We start from the raw sequence: 16,193 nt of genomic DNA, 5'->3' as shown, positions 1-16,193 counted from the left end.
TCTTTTCCTTTTCTATTCTTACCTAGATTTTTCAACCCAAACAAAAGCATCTTCATGACCCTAAATTGTTAACTAAAGCCCCAAACGGGTAAATTCTTATTTAACACTTCTAAGCTGCCAGTTCAAATAGGGATGGATGACCAAAAAAAAAAAAAAAAAAAAAAAAAAGAATGGAACTAAATAGTAAATGTTACTTGTCTCTCATAGCAGTTTTTCTTCTTCTGTCACCTGAAAACTACTCCACATTTCAAATGTCAGAATCTAAAAGTAAATAGGTGACTTTCTATTTACTTTTCAACTATAATATAGGTACATGTCAAATGTCCAGTTAATAAAAACTAATCAAAACATGAGAATCCATTTCCAAATGACACTACATGCCAGCGTTGAGATCTAAAAGAAAGAAGGGAGTGAGGGAAAAACTGAAGGGGAGAGGTTCACTCTTTTTAATTGTACTTCTTTTACTGGGATAGTCAGGTATTAAGAATACAAGTTGGGGCTTCCCTGGTGGCGCAGTGGTTGAGAGTCCGCCTGCCAATGCAGGGGACACGGGTTCGTGCCCCGGTCTGGGGAGATCCCACATGCCGCGGAGTGGCTGGGCCCGTGAGCCATGGCCGCTGAGCCTGCGCGTCAGGGGCCTGTGCTCCGCAAAGGGAGAGGCCACAACAGTGAGAGGCCCGCAAAAAAAAAAAAAAAAAAAAAAATACAAGTTAATTTCTAAATTAACAACCTTAAGGCTACAAAATTGTGTTAGAAATAAGTGCTGCTTTTTATTTATCCATTCAATTAATATTTGTTTATTAAATGTGAGCTATGTGCAAATTATAGTGCTGTTATGTGCAAGTTATGGTACTGCCCCCCTTGATTAGTTTAAATAGGAATAAAATAGATAATGCCTTGCTTTTAAATATGGGACTTTAAATCTCTCTTCACTGCTCCTTTCTCCACTTCAACTGTCAATAGCTACCTAAAATGTGTGAGTATTTCAACATTCCAATGGAAATAGCAAGTTTATATAAATCAGAATCAGATGCAAGATTATACCTCATTTTTCAGGTTTATTTACATATTATAAAATTCTTATTTATTTAACAAACCATTAGAGTATGTTTATCTCTTTTCTTCTGGATACAAGCCTTTTATAATAAATGCTCACTCTGCCTGTAGATTCTTTCAATTAATTTATTAAGTCTGGGAATCCCTGTGTCAGTATTTCATTATATTGCATTGCCTTTCTAGTGCATTTTAGTTTTCTCATGATAAAGCAAATTCTGAACTCATTACTACCAATTGCAAATTAGCTTTAATCCCACTCTGACTACTGAAATATTTTAATGTTTGTGCCAATAATTCTATAACCTAATAGTCATGGACTTTATCTGTTAAACACCATAACCTGAATTAATCTAGCTACATATTTGATTTATATGTATTGTTTCATGATCCCAGAGGGGTTACAGCATATTTCAGAGTCCTATCTATGTTCATATTTAGTTTTCTTGTTGCTTAAAATTTTAAGCTAAGACTTTGGCTTTCTGTGCTGGCTTTTAAAATAAAATTTAAAAGAAAAGTTTTGAGGTTGCTAAAACATGTGCTTGGCATATAATAATGTTGACTTCTGAATATGTGCATGTAAGATTTCTTATTTGCTGATTTCTCACTACAATAGAAATATTGCAAATATTGTCACCTCTACCCGCCAAGTATATTTTAATATTCATTCCCAAAGACTTTGATGTACAAGTTTCAACTCTAATTGCATTAGTATAATTTTAAGTTGCTCTCTTCTGTATTAGATAGGTTTTTAAAACCAGAATAGATGAACTTATGACTACTGAACTTCACATTCAGAGAAGTTGCAGAGTTAAATTCATGCATATATCTGTCCCTCAGCCTTCTCGGCTAAATATACATTTTATTAACTGTTTAAAGTACAGTTACTTTGATAACAAACACAAGTGGATTGTACTGAACTGAACTTTGAAGTTTCCTTTGCAAGGGCTTACTGATATGTATTTAAAAAACTAAGCAGCTGCAAAAATATACACAATTTCAGGTTCTCAGTTTTTTCACTCTCCTTTCAAATACACTACCACCAATAAGCTTAGCAATAGGCAAAACGCTATGCTATCATTTGTTTTCTTAAACAAGATGAGACTCCATTGTTAACAAGGCAAATCATTTCGTCCTTTGAGGACAAAGTTATAAGAGCAAACATAGTCACTCCAGTGTCTTTGAGAGGAAAAATCTGGTAGACCAGCTGAACTCCATATACTAAAATGAGGTTGGTATATAAATGTCTGAGAAATAAATTTATTTAATTAATCTTAAGCACTCTATGCCTCTCCAATCTTTACATTTGGGGCAACTTCAACTTTTGATCAGTGGCTTTATAAAGCTTCTGCTAGAACTAGATATCATCAGCGTAAAGCGCTGTTGTACATCTGTCACTCTTTGGAATTATCTCTTAAGCTAATGATTTTATCATCTTCATTAATGACTCTAGAGAGGGAGTATAACCCACTAATGCATTTTTGCAGATGATCTAAAGGTAGGAGTTTCAGTTAGTTAGTTAAAATGAGAAAACTATTCTAATTGACCTTGAGAGCTTAAAGAATGGATTTGATAGAAAAAAAGATTCATAGGAAAAAAAACAAGCTGAAAAATATGATCCTCTGAAAAGTAACAAACAAACAGTTAGGAGGATTCAGTTAAGTATGAAATAGACAATAATAATTTAGGAAAATATATGCAGAATATTACCTATAGCTATTTTAGAACAAAAGTATAAGTGTAATATCCAGCATAAAATTGACACTAATTTAAATTACACATGTGATTGTTTTTTGACTGAGAAAAGCAATTAACAATTAGTAAGTTTTCCGATATCATTGAGAAGTTGGATCTTTTATCAGTTGGAAACTGGTCTTACTTAGCCTCAGGTTAGTTTTCTTCTGATTTTTCCACTTCTAAAATTCAACCCTGGGGTAAAATTCTTAGAGGAAAACATAGGCAGAACACTCTCTGACATAAATCACAGCAAGATCCTTTTTGACCCACCTCCTAGAGAAATGGAAATAAAAACAAAAATTAATAATTGAGACCTAATGAAACTTAAAAGCTTTTGCACAGCAAAGGAAACCATAAACAAGATTGTCCTTTCAGGATGCTATAACAAAAATACCATAGACTGGGTGACTTAAACAGCAAACATGTATTTCTCATGATTCTGGAGGCTGGGAAGTCCAAGATCAAGTTGGTGACAGGTTCAGTGTCTGACAAGGGCCCTCTCCCTGGTTCAAAGATGGCTGTACTCTCCATATAACCTCACATGGTGGAAAGGGCAAGGGAGTCCTCTGGGGTCTTTTTTATAAGGGCACTAATCTCATTCATAAGGATGGACCCCCTCATAACCTAGTCACCTCCCAAAGGCCCCATCTCCTAATACCATCATATGATGGTTTTCAACATATGGATTTCAACATATGAATTTTGGGGGGACACATTCAGTCCCTAGCAGCTATATAACCCTAAATAGTCTGATGAATGGATAAAGAAGATGTGGTGGAATATTACTCAGCCATGAAAAGAAACAAAATTGAGTTATTTGTAGGGAGGTGGATGAACCTAGAGTCTGTCATACAAAGTGAAGTAAGTCAGAAAGAGAAAAACAAACACTGTATGCTAACGCATATATATGGAATCTAAAAAAATAATAAAAATAAATGGTTTTGATGAACCTAGGGGCAGGACAGGAATAAAGACACAGATGTAGAGAATGGACTTGAGGACATGGTGAAGGGAAAGGGTAAGCTGGGATGAAGTGAGAGAGTAGCATGGACACATATACACTACCAAATGTAAAATAGATAGCTAGTGGGAAGCAGCTGCATAGCACAGGGAGATCAGCTCGGTGCTTTGTGACCACCTAGCGGGATGGGATAGGGAGGGTGGGAGGGAGGTGCAAGAGGGAGGGGATATGGGGATATATGTATACATATAGCTGATTCACTTTGTTATACAGCAGAAACTAACACAACATTGTAAAGCAGTTGTACTCCAAGAAAGATGTTAAAAATAAAAAAATTAAAAATAAATAAAATTCAACCCTGGGAAAAGACAGTCTTTTCAACAAGTGTCACTAGGAAAACTGGATATCCACATTCAAAGGAATGAAGTTGGGCCCTTACCTTAAACTGTATACAAAAATTAACTCAAAATGGATCAAAGACATAAACATAAGACCCAAAACTACAAAACTTTTAGAAGAAAACACAGGGGAAAAGCTTCATGACATTTTTGGATATGATACTAAAGTACAGGCAACAAAAGAAAACTAAATAAATTTGGACTTAATGAAAAATAAAAACTTTTGTTCATCGAAAGACACTATTAAGAGAGCAAAAAAAGCAATTCACAGAATGGGAGAAAATATTTGTAAGTCACAATCTGATAAGGACTTAATATTCAAAATATATAAAAAACTCCTTCAACTCACCTACAAAAAATACCTAATTATAAATTGGACAAAGAACTTAAATAGTATTTCTCCAAAGAAGATATACAAATGGCTAATAAGCACGTGAAAATATGTTCAATATTGACTAATGATAGGGAAATGAAAATAAAAACCCCTGTAAGATACAACTTCAAGCCCATTAAAATGGCTGTTCTACAAAAAAGCAAAACAAACAAACGAACAAAAACAGAAAATAATAGGTGTTGGCCAGAATGTGGAGAAGTTGGAATACTTGTACACTGCTGGTGGGAATGTAAAATGATGTAGATACTGTGGAAAACAGTTTGCCATTTCCTCAGAAAATTAAACATATGATCCAGCAAATCCACTTCTGGGTGTATGTCCAAAATAACTGAAAGCAGGGACTCAAACAGGTATTTTTACAACCATGTTCATAACAGTATTATTCACCAGCCAAAAGGTGGAAACAATCCAAATGTCCATCCATAGATGAATAGGTAAACAAAATGTGATATGTACCTACTGTGATGGTTAACTTAACCTGTCAACTTGGAGGATGATTTTGGATGAGACTGACATTTAAAATGGTGAACTTTGAGTAAGCAGATTGTCCTCCATAATATGGGTGGGTCTCATCCAGTCAGTTGAAGGAACTATAGAACAAAAAGACTGGCCTCCCTGAGCAAGAGGGAATTCTCCAGCAAACTGCCTTCTGTCTTCATCTGTACTATAAGTTCTCCTGAGTCTCCTCCTGTTGGCCTTCAGACTGGAACAACTCCGTTGATTCTCCTCAGTCTCCAGTCTGCCAGCCTTAGGACTGGATCCACACCATTGATTCTCCTGGGTCTTGAACATGCCATCCCACATTGCAGATTTTGGACTTCTCAGCATCCATAATCACATGAGCCAATTGCTTATAATAAATCTCTTTACATAGAGATTGGTTCTGTTTATTTGGAGAAGCCTGAATAACACAGTTACCTAAAACTGATACGTGTAAGTATCTGTGTACTTATCTCACTTATCTTTAGAAACCATAAAATTTCTCAGCATTACAATTAGCAGTTGATATTGCTAGTGTCTTCTACTTTGCTCTCAGAATTTCCTGGCGCTGGATTTCTGTCTGTTTTCGGTACTCTGGTATCCCATGACTCCATTTATATTTAAAAGTGCATTGCTTACTTTTATGAATCCTTGTTTTAGGCATCAGTCAGCAGTTTCATTCACCTTTAGTAGTTCACTCTAATCTTTCTCATCCCCCTTCCTTGCCTCCTTGCATTCATTCCAACATTGGCACCTTAAGCACAAAGCACCCCACCTCCCTCTTTGGCACTCAGGAACTGCCAACTGTGAGCTCTGAGGTCCCTCCAGTCTCCTCTAGGGAAAGGAAGGAGTAAGGTCCCAGGCTGGACAGGCTGTCAGACAGGCAGCTGAGTAGGTGCCAGAGAGTACTGGCTGTTCCTGCACAATGTTCCCAAAGTGTCTCTCAAGGGAGCTTAAGAGGGTGGGAAGGAGCTGAACCCAACAGCTGTGCTTTGCAGATACCCAGCTGGAATAGACCCCTGGCACAGAAAACTGAAGAGCATGTGAACATAGCCAAGCTGGTAGCAGCAGAGGAACTTTTCCAAAAGTTTTAGTACTTAAACTATATTAAATGTCAATGATTTTTAATTTTATAAATTCTGACCATTGTCAATAAAATACTTATACTGATATCAATTAAATAATGACAGACTGACAGTCATTTTGCTACAGTATTGCATTCACTAATGTGGATTTTAACTATTTCCCTTCTGAAATTCTTGTCATTGTGTTTTCTGTTCATTGAACATGCCTTTCCTTAAATCACACCCCTAGGTTTGCCAAGATTAGCAGATAAAAGTACAGAATACCCAGTTAAATTTGAATTTAAGATAAACAACAAATAATTTTAGTATATGTTCCATGCAAAAATATTTATTGTTTATCAGAAATTCAAATTTTACTGGGTGCCCTGTATTTTATCTGGCAACCTTACCTACCCCCCAGTTTTGACTATTGATCTTGTCTTAGACCTTCAAATAGTAAACCATGACCACCAAATTGGACTTTCTCTCTCAAACCCACAATTGGTTTATTTCCTTGGAATGCCCTTATCCCCATCATCCAGGTCATGGATATCTATATCCTAAAGTATGACAGCCAATAAACTTTTGATAGTATTTGCACTTAGAACCAAGCACAATATTCTACTTGAGATGTGACCTGAGCTGAACAGGATAGAACTAGCACCTCCCTCATTGTAGACTCACTTCTGTTAATAGAGTCTAAAGTAACATCAGCCTGTTGGACAGCTTTATCACACTGATAACTAATATTGATCTTCACCTAATCAATTTTGTTTTTTCATATGTTCAATTAAATGATATTTTACTCCTTATTTTCTTTTCAAAACTTACTTCATTTTACATTAAAAGATCACGGAGGACTTTCCTGGTGGTCCAGTGGCTAAAGACTCCACACTCCCAGTGCAAGGAGCCCAAGTTCGATCCCTGGTCCAGGAGCTAGATCCCACATGCCGCAACTAAGAGTTCGCATGCCGCAGCTAAAGATCCCGCGTGCCACAACTTAGACCCAGCACAGCCAAATAAATAAATAAATATTTTTTAAAAAAGATCATGGAAACAAATTTTCCTTGTCCCTTTCATTTCTGGGCTCCTCTGAGAGCAAGTTGAATAGCTACATCCCTTTCTGTATACCTAATCAGGCTTGTTTGAGATTGTGTCACTCGAATTTCATTTTATCTCTGAACATTTTTTCTCTAAATATTAAAAAATCAAATTCTACAAAGTACATGTCAACCTGTGCCCATGTATTTGATGCTTTACATATATATCTTTTAATTCTCACATAACCATTGGAGCAAGTTCCATTATTTTCAATTTACAGATGAGGGATCAGAGATACAGATAAAATAAGAGCTCATAAAATCCAAGCACAGATGAGACTAGCCTAGGCTGAGGTCGCCAAATATCTGGAATTTCTAAAAATTAAAATAGTTTTTGTAAAACAGTAAATGAAACAAATTTTAAAAGAAAATATAAGTTTCACCAGATGCCTGAATAAGTTTTTCACCAGATGCCTGAATAAGTTTGTTTGTTTGTTTTCATATATTGCCTCTAATGGTATTATGGAATTGCACACTGGAAAAGGATCTTAGAAATCACCTAGTTCTTCATTTTATAGGACATAGAAGTCCAGAGTGGTCACATGACTCATCTAAAAATCACACTTGTAGCGATGCAAAGTCTAGAGCCTACATTCTTTACTCCAATCTTTTTAAATTAGACTATATTGATATTATTATACTTGATTTTAACTCTAAGTATGTAACTAATATTTAATTTTTATTCTATTGACAAGTAGAATATCTCTATCATCTGTCTATCATCTATGTATATTTATGATCATCACCCTTCTATCTGTAATATTAAGCAACTTGCCTTCTTATGGCTACTTGTTGGATGGGTCTGAGATGCTTGCTCTTTGCAAATAAGCAACATGCCATCTAGTGGTAGGTAGCCTGAATTGCAGTCAGAAGTCCCACAGAGAGCATAACAGCTAAACTCATCATCCAGGCACTAATCTAAAGGTCTCAGATACATAGGATATAGCTCTCATTCTACACAAAAACCTGTGTGTGACCCGTTATTTTTTATTATAAATTTTAAATATTAGCTTATTTTTCCAAACCAGAGAGTAAGCACTGGGTCCTGTAAGCCAATAAGAAGTTTCAAAGGGCTGAGAAGGCATCCAAATATATCATACTGTCCCAGAGCAACACTCTACCTGTCTGTATATTAGTATATAAAAATGTTTAGGAACAGAATGACATTTCCTAAGATGCTGTCCTGAAAGTTTCCTAAGAACCTCTCAGAGTGCCCAGAAGTTAGCAGCTTAATAAATTCAACTACTAATTTTCTTCCAGCGAATATAAATACGGTGACTTAAGATTATTCAAGGGGCTAGTTATTCCATGGGCTAAACTTAACATTTGTTTTCTTTGAAATTAACATAGCAACAGTAGCTTTCTTTGTTTAGTATTTTTCAGTATATCATTTACCATCTCTTTACTCTTTACTTTCGGCCTTGCTGTGTTTTGATGCTTAGATATTCTCATGAGGCAAAGCTAAATTAAACAAATTCAATCTGATGAATAAAGTTAATATTTTATCAATCTAGTTACATTTTTTGATATTATGATATATCTGGACTTACTTCCACCACCTTATTTTGTTTACTATTTTACATGCTTTCTTGCTTATTCTTTCTGCTCAAGTTTTCTGATTTCTCTTTTATTCCTCTACTAGTTTAGAAATGTGTTCTATTTTCATTTTTATAGCAGTTGTCATTTTGTTTTTAACATTCCCTCTTGACAGAACAAAATTTAGCAATAAATAATATCATAAATAATATTAAATAATATCCTCTCAAAATGATTAGAAAATTTTAATTTCTAACTTATCCTTTCCCTCCTTTATGTTAGTTGTCTAGTATTTTAGATGATACTTGCTTTTAAAATCTTCAAAAAAATGTTTTTTTTCAATTAAAGCTTATTTAGTTTTACCAAAATATTTAAAATTTCTTTGGGAGAATTGTTTCTTGCATCCTAGTTTTTTTCTTCAGAATTCTTTTTTCTTTCTTTTTTGGTACTTAAATGCACCATTTAATATTTCTTTCAGCAAAGCCCACTGGTTGAAAAAGCTCTCAGACTTTGTCTGAAAAAAATGTTTTTATTTTACCTTCTTTCTTAACCAGTCATTTAGCTGGGTATAAAAGCTAATTGTTCACTGATTTCTCCTGAGCCTTTGGTAGGTATCTTTCCATTACCTTGTATAGCTCTTGATGCCAATAAGCAGTCTGCTCTCATTCTAATTACCTTTCTTTACTAGATGGTTGGTATTTTCTTCTGAAACCTTGGAATATTTTCTTTTTATCTTTTATGTTCTGCAGTTTCATAACAACATGACTAGTTATGGATTTAATTTTATTTTCTTGCTCTGAATTTGTGTGCCACTTCAATCTAAAATCTCATGTTTTCTTTCAATTTTGACAAACTTTCAGGCAATATTGCTTTGGATATTGATTCACTCTTAATTCCCTATCTCTCCTTCTACACCACCTTTCAGATGGATGTAGGGTTTTCTCACTTTATCCTCCACATCTTTCAATATTCATTCATTGTGATGGTTAATTTTATGTGTCGACTTAGCTATACTAAGGTACCCAGTGTTTTTTGTGAAAAAACAGTCTAGATGTTGCTGTGAGGTAATTTTTAGATGTGATTAACATTTAACTCAGTAAACTTTGACCAAAGCAGATTACTCTGCCTAATTTGTATAGACCTTATTCACTCATCTGAAGGCCTTAAGAAAAAAAACTGAGATCATTTGAGGAGGAAGAGATTCTGCCTCTAGACTGCCTCTGACTCAAGACTGCAAATCAACTTTTCCCTGGATCTTCAGCCTGCCAGCCTGCCCTGCAGATTTGGGACTCACCAGCCCCCAAAATTGTTGCCTTTTATATCTATTAAGTGATTTCTTCAGATCCAGCTTCTTGTTTACTAACATCATTTGAGCAATTCCTAATCTGTTTAACTCTTCCATTAAATTATTTTATTTCTTTAATGAATTCAAAATTTTTGATTGGTCCTTCTTTTTCAAATTTTCCTGTCTATGGTTATGGTATCCTATCATACATTATGGTTTCCATTCCTGCATTGATATCTTTAGATTATTTTAAAATACTTAGTTTATAATATTTAAGGTTGTTTATCAGTCCAGATTTTGGGGACCTAAGTTTCTTGTGTGTTGCCTCTGCTAATGCTTCATCATAGTGGGGTTATTTTTCTGTATCAGACTTGTGATTCTTAAGTGGTAAAAGTATCTATACAAAGGTTACTTCTCCTGAAGTCTTAGGGGTTTCCATGGTTTTCAGATAACTGTCTCCCCCTTGAGCCTTCTCTGACCACTGACTCCCAGTATTCCCCTCACCCCACGATCTAACTCAACTTCCTTCATTACAGGATTTCATAGAGTACTTTTTATTTGGTATCATGTACCTGAGTTTGTAATTACACTTTTATTAGTATGATTTTTCTGACAACAATCTGTCCCTCCTTCACCCTCAATAAACTCTTAACTCCATGAGAACAGGAAATATACATGTTTTAGTTCACCATTTTATCCCTAGCACTTGGCACAGTGCTGGACACATAGTAATTACCAATTAAATTGAATATCTGTTGAATGAATGAATGAATAAGTAAATACATTCTTTTATCCTGATTACCATGAGAAATTTCCTCCTGGGTATATTTCATGCAGATACTGAATGGATCAGATTTATTGTAACTGTTTTGTTTTGTTTTGTTTTTCTCCTACAGCTGCTCTTCTTGGTGCTTCTATGGCTAAAACATTCAAATACCTGAAACATCCAAATATAGATATAATGCTAATTATGGAGTTCCATCTGAGTTTTTAAATTTTTGAATTTGGAATCAGGTAAAAACATCAAAACTTGCCTTCTGTAAGTCCACAAAGCACTTGAGTATCTCCAGCAGAAGAATGGCAAACTCTCATCCACTTGAAGAAATGTTTGATCAGAGTTAATACCGTGAGGTGGTTGCAAAGAAGAATGAGATCCCTAATTCATGGTTTAAGGAAACTTGATCTTTATTTCAAGTTGGACAACTGCAGCCCAGGACTTTCTTTCTTTATTTTATTTATTTATTTTTGGCTGTGTTGGGTCTTTGTTGCTGCACGCAGGCTTTCTCTAGTTGCTGTGAGCAGGGTTACTCTTCATTGCGGTGTGCAGGCTTCTCACTGCGGTGGCATCTCTTGTTGTGGAGCACGGGCTCTAGGCGTGTGGGCTTCAGTAGTTGTGACTCGCAGGCTCTAGAGCGCAGGCTCAGTAGTTGCGGCACACAGGCTTAGTTGCTCCGTGGCCTCTTCCAGGACTAGGGCTCAAACCCGTGTCCCCTATATTGGCATGTGGATTCATAAGCACTGCACCAACAGGGAAGTCCCAGCCCAGGGCTGTCTTAATGGTCTGTCTTAATGGTCAGGTGAGATGTTTGGTGCTTGGAAGCTTTTGAGTCTTAATAGTGAATAGAAGTTTCGATTGTTGGTTTCAGAACATTATAAGACTGCTAATTCTAGAGTTTAAATGAAACTTCTGGTACCTCTCTCTAGCATTCTTCAACATCCCCATGTACTATTATAATCATTAAGGAGTATAGGTTTAGTATCAAATTCTGAAGTCAAAGAAAGATCCTCCTTGCTGAATTACTAGTTGTTGACATAGCTTCAGCTTCATGTTGACAGGTGTGTGTGTGTGTGTGTTTGTGTGTGTGTGTGTGTGTGTGTGTGTTTGTATGTTTGTGTATTATGCTGGCCTCACACATTTTAGTCAAACTAGATTTTAATAGTAGTATCCTTTTTTGATTGTTTGGGTATCCCTTCTGAATAATTGGCATCCTTTTCAAATCAGTGGTTAAATAACTTGGTGTTCAATATTTTGACGTGTATATATGTACATATACATGAGGTTGGATGGGAAGATAAGTGAGTGGGAACGCCATTTGTTACATGGATGCATTGGGTTTAATCAATCCATACATAGCTTCATATCGTGACTTCGGAACAATGAATGAGTTTTTAAATATTCAAACTTCAACATTAAAAATAAGCAGGTCTATATACCTCTGTTATATTGTCTCACTTATAGGGAATTTGAATTAATTTTTAATTTATAACTGGCATAGCTCATAGCTTAGACATTTTAAGTTACTGTAAATACAAAGCAAACATTTTCATCAGAAGTATAATCGACTCTTTGTAAATTTAATGGTTGATCAATTACAAATGGCCGGTAAATCTTTTCTTTTCTTTTTTTTTTTATTTTAACCTCATAAATAGTCATCTGGCATTAAATATTTGTGATCTAGGCCAGTAACCTTTTTCAATCTCACAGGACCTTTTTTAATTAAACTATGTCTTTGTCCCATGTCTGTAATCCTCTCACTGACATTTTATATACAAGACACCTTGCTGAAAAAAGGTCAAGCAGTACAGTTATAAATGGAAAAGAGATTAAAAGAATTCTCAAGCCATGGTATGATCTAAGAGCGAGTTAAATATGGAGCAGTACTTAGTAGACATGCTCAGTAGATAAGGAGGAATCCCTCTGGGTAGATTTTAATGATTGAGGCAGCAAAGCAAATGAAAATTATTTTTAATGGCAAAAGTGAAAATTACACATTTTTTTCATAGTCCACAGTACTTATTGTGAAAGACCACCATGAGGCTTAAATAGCCATAAAATGTTCAGGAAAACAATTGTAAAATACAATCACAGTGTTTGTATAATTCTTGCCTACAAAGACACTTTTGTTGCTCTGTAAACTTGCCAATGTCAGTCTAGTGTTAAGTTTAACTCTAGAAGTAAAAGAAACATTTTGAAACGTATATGCATCAATGAAGAGTAAGAAAGGAATGCAAAAGCTAATTAAGGAAGAGGGAGTGAGCAAACACTGAATTACTGAAAACTCTCTTTTAGTACCTATATTATTGAAGAGTAGTTAGAGTGTTTGGAAGGTAAATACTTTCACAGAAGTGACTTACATTATTTTCACCAGAACATTAAGCAGAAATTGAAAACAGATTTTTTCCCCCCTTAATATTCTCCAGCTGGCATGTTATGACTAAAACTTGCTGAATCCATGCCACACTGTGATGCATTTAATGGGGTACATGGGTACAACTAAACAATACATTACTTGTAATGTCTGAAATAACCTAGCAAAGCATGGTACTCAAGTGTTGAAATACAGCTGACTTTCTCAGAGGTTGCTTAGTTATACCCAAGAGGCCAACATTCTTCTGAAAGCCTTTACTGCTAATTTCTTCCTGTCACTTTCATGTAGTCCAGTGATAAAAGGGTACCCTTTCACTCCTATGTCATCGAATGGCCTTATGTAGATGTTAATGCTGGAGGCAAAGCAGTTGACACGGGACTTTTAATAACAGGGCTCATGCTTTCAGCGTTCTTAGTATTGTTGTTTGCAAACAATCCGCTTGGTTGCAAACACCCCTTAATTTAAAACAAAAGAAAAAAGACTAAAAAATAAGATAAAAATAAAAGCAGAACTTTAACTTTGACTTGAGCGAAATCTTTTTTGGTGTCTCTCAGGCTTTAGGTTTTTGGACAGAATCTTTGTCTGTGTTAAATGAAAAGGTTACTGTTTGCAATTTCCGTCAGCTATTATAAGACTGCTGGCAGTGACTGAACTGTCAGGTTCCAGCAGGCCAGTCCCTGTCCAAAGTAACCGGATGCTGTGTTTGAGAAATGTGATAGTTGACAGGCTGACATTATGATGCTTGTGACCCAGCCTGTGCCTCAAGCTTCAAATCAGCTATCAATCTACACAATAAGACCAGTTTCTATACATAAAAACCCGGGGGTTGTTTTATTTGTACATTTGCTTAGGAAAGAAGAGTGTAAATACATGGTCAAATGAAAATGAATATTGAATATACAAAATAATTCTAATATCTATGGAATTTTAAATACATGTAAAAGACTGGGGAATATACACTTGTCAAAACTCATAGAACCTTACAGCACAAAAAGCAAGACCTTAATGAATGCAATTAAAAAAAAATCAATTTGGCTGTTGTGGGCTTCAGAATGGAATGCATATTGTGACAAAGGAATCTAACTGTGTTACAGATGTATGGTATAACTTCATTGAAGGGAGTGAGAGAAAATTTAACCTAAGTAAATTAGAAAATAAGTAGAGACTATAAGACTAAGGATTAAAGAAACTATACATAAGCACTGTACTCTAGTTAGTAAAGTTGTTTCCCATGGGAGTATAGGTTAACAATTCTGTCACCACTATACATGTATATTGGGATTGAGCAAATAAGCAAATAGATGATGTATAGTGGGATCCAGGTTTCTTAAGATTGGAGTGAGAAGTTACAGATAAGAAAAGACTAGAATTAACCATGTGGTACTAGATGAGAGTCAGGGACATCAGTATAAACTCATATTTAACTTATGTAACAGATGGTTACATATACAAATAATTACAGACATCTATAAATACACCTGTCAGTACACCACATGTATTTCCTAGCTCTGTCTGCTGAGGACAGGAATCAACAACATCTCAGTAGCAACAAACATATCCAGAATATAGATCTTGATTCCGAATACCATCTTCCAATAAAAGAAACTAGGAGTCTTTGAAGAAATGGCTGTTTCTAGGCTGGGACAGGGAATATACAAGAAGAGCTTGGATGGTCTTGTAGTGCCAAAAAGTAGGGAATTTTTCAAAAAAAATGATACAATGGGGATATGTCAAAGAGACACAGGAACCAACTGAAAGAGTTCGCAATGGCCAAAGCAGTAATGATTTGAGTAACAAAATAATGCAATATTGGGTTATAACCCAAAGTATAAAATAAATACCAATGAGTCCATACTTATGTAAATAAATGGTTGAATGAATAGTTGAAAAGGGAATAGTAGACAGATTTTCCTTACAGAAGAATTGTAAATAATTTACACAGACACTCTGCCTTCAAGGAAGTGGAGCATGACTCCCTACTCCTTAAGTATGGATTCTGCACAGTAACTTCTTTCTAAAAAGTACAGTATTGGAAAGCAAGAAAAAAAAAGAGTAAAATTTACACTGGAGAAATATGGCAGACATTATCTTTAGCAAGGCGATCAAGGTTAACATTATCAGTGATAAATCATACCTTTGATACGTGATGAGAACGACACTTTACCTCTGTGACCATCCTCCCCAAAACTTTCAATGCCTGTTTAACCGTAAGGAAAACATTAGGCAAATCCAAATTGAAGGACGTTATACAAATTACCTGCCCTCTTAAAAAAAAAAAAAAAAAAAAAGGGGGTGGGGGGAAACCTGACCTGTACTCCTCAAAATCCTCAAGATATCAAAACAAGGAAGGTCTCAGAAACTGTTCCAGTAGACGAGAACCTAAAGAGATATGACAAGTAAACATGATGTGGATCCTGAATAAGATCCCAGAACACAAAGAGAACATTGGGGAAAAACCAAGAAAATCTGAATAAAGTATGGACTTTACTTAATGATAGGGTGTCAATATAGGTTCATTAATTATGACAAAGTAGCATAATAATGTGAGATGGTAACAAAAGGGGAAATGAGAAGTTGTATATATGGGAACTCTATAATATTCTTGCAACATTTGTGTAAATCTAAAACTATTCTAAAGTAAAAGTTTATTAAATGTTCAAAACTATGTAAAATTTGGGCAACAGCACAAAAGATGATGAGGAAGTGTGTAAATGGAGTAAAACTTTCCTAATTCCTTGCCTCATCTGACAAGTGGTAAGAGTATTAATTTAGATTACACATTTAAAGTCAAGGGTACATTTGTAATCCCTGGGTTAACCACCCAAAGAAAAGTAAAAAACAGTGTAAGTAACACACCCATGTAGGAGAAAACATAAAATAAAATTGATTAATCTAAAAGAAGACAAGACTAGAGATTAAAGAACATAAAAGTTTGTAAAAATAGGAAACAAATAGTAAGATGGTAGATTTAAACCCCAATACATTAGTAATTATTAGATTTAATCACATAAAATTGCAGATCTTCTATTTTTCTGT

This window comes from Physeter macrocephalus, chromosome 5 (assembly GCF_002837175.3).
Source record: "Physeter macrocephalus isolate SW-GA chromosome 5, ASM283717v5, whole genome shotgun sequence".
In the NCBI taxonomy this organism is placed as follows: Eukaryota; Metazoa; Chordata; class Mammalia; order Artiodactyla; family Physeteridae; genus Physeter; species Physeter macrocephalus.
Note: the sequence above shows the minus strand (reverse complement) of the source record.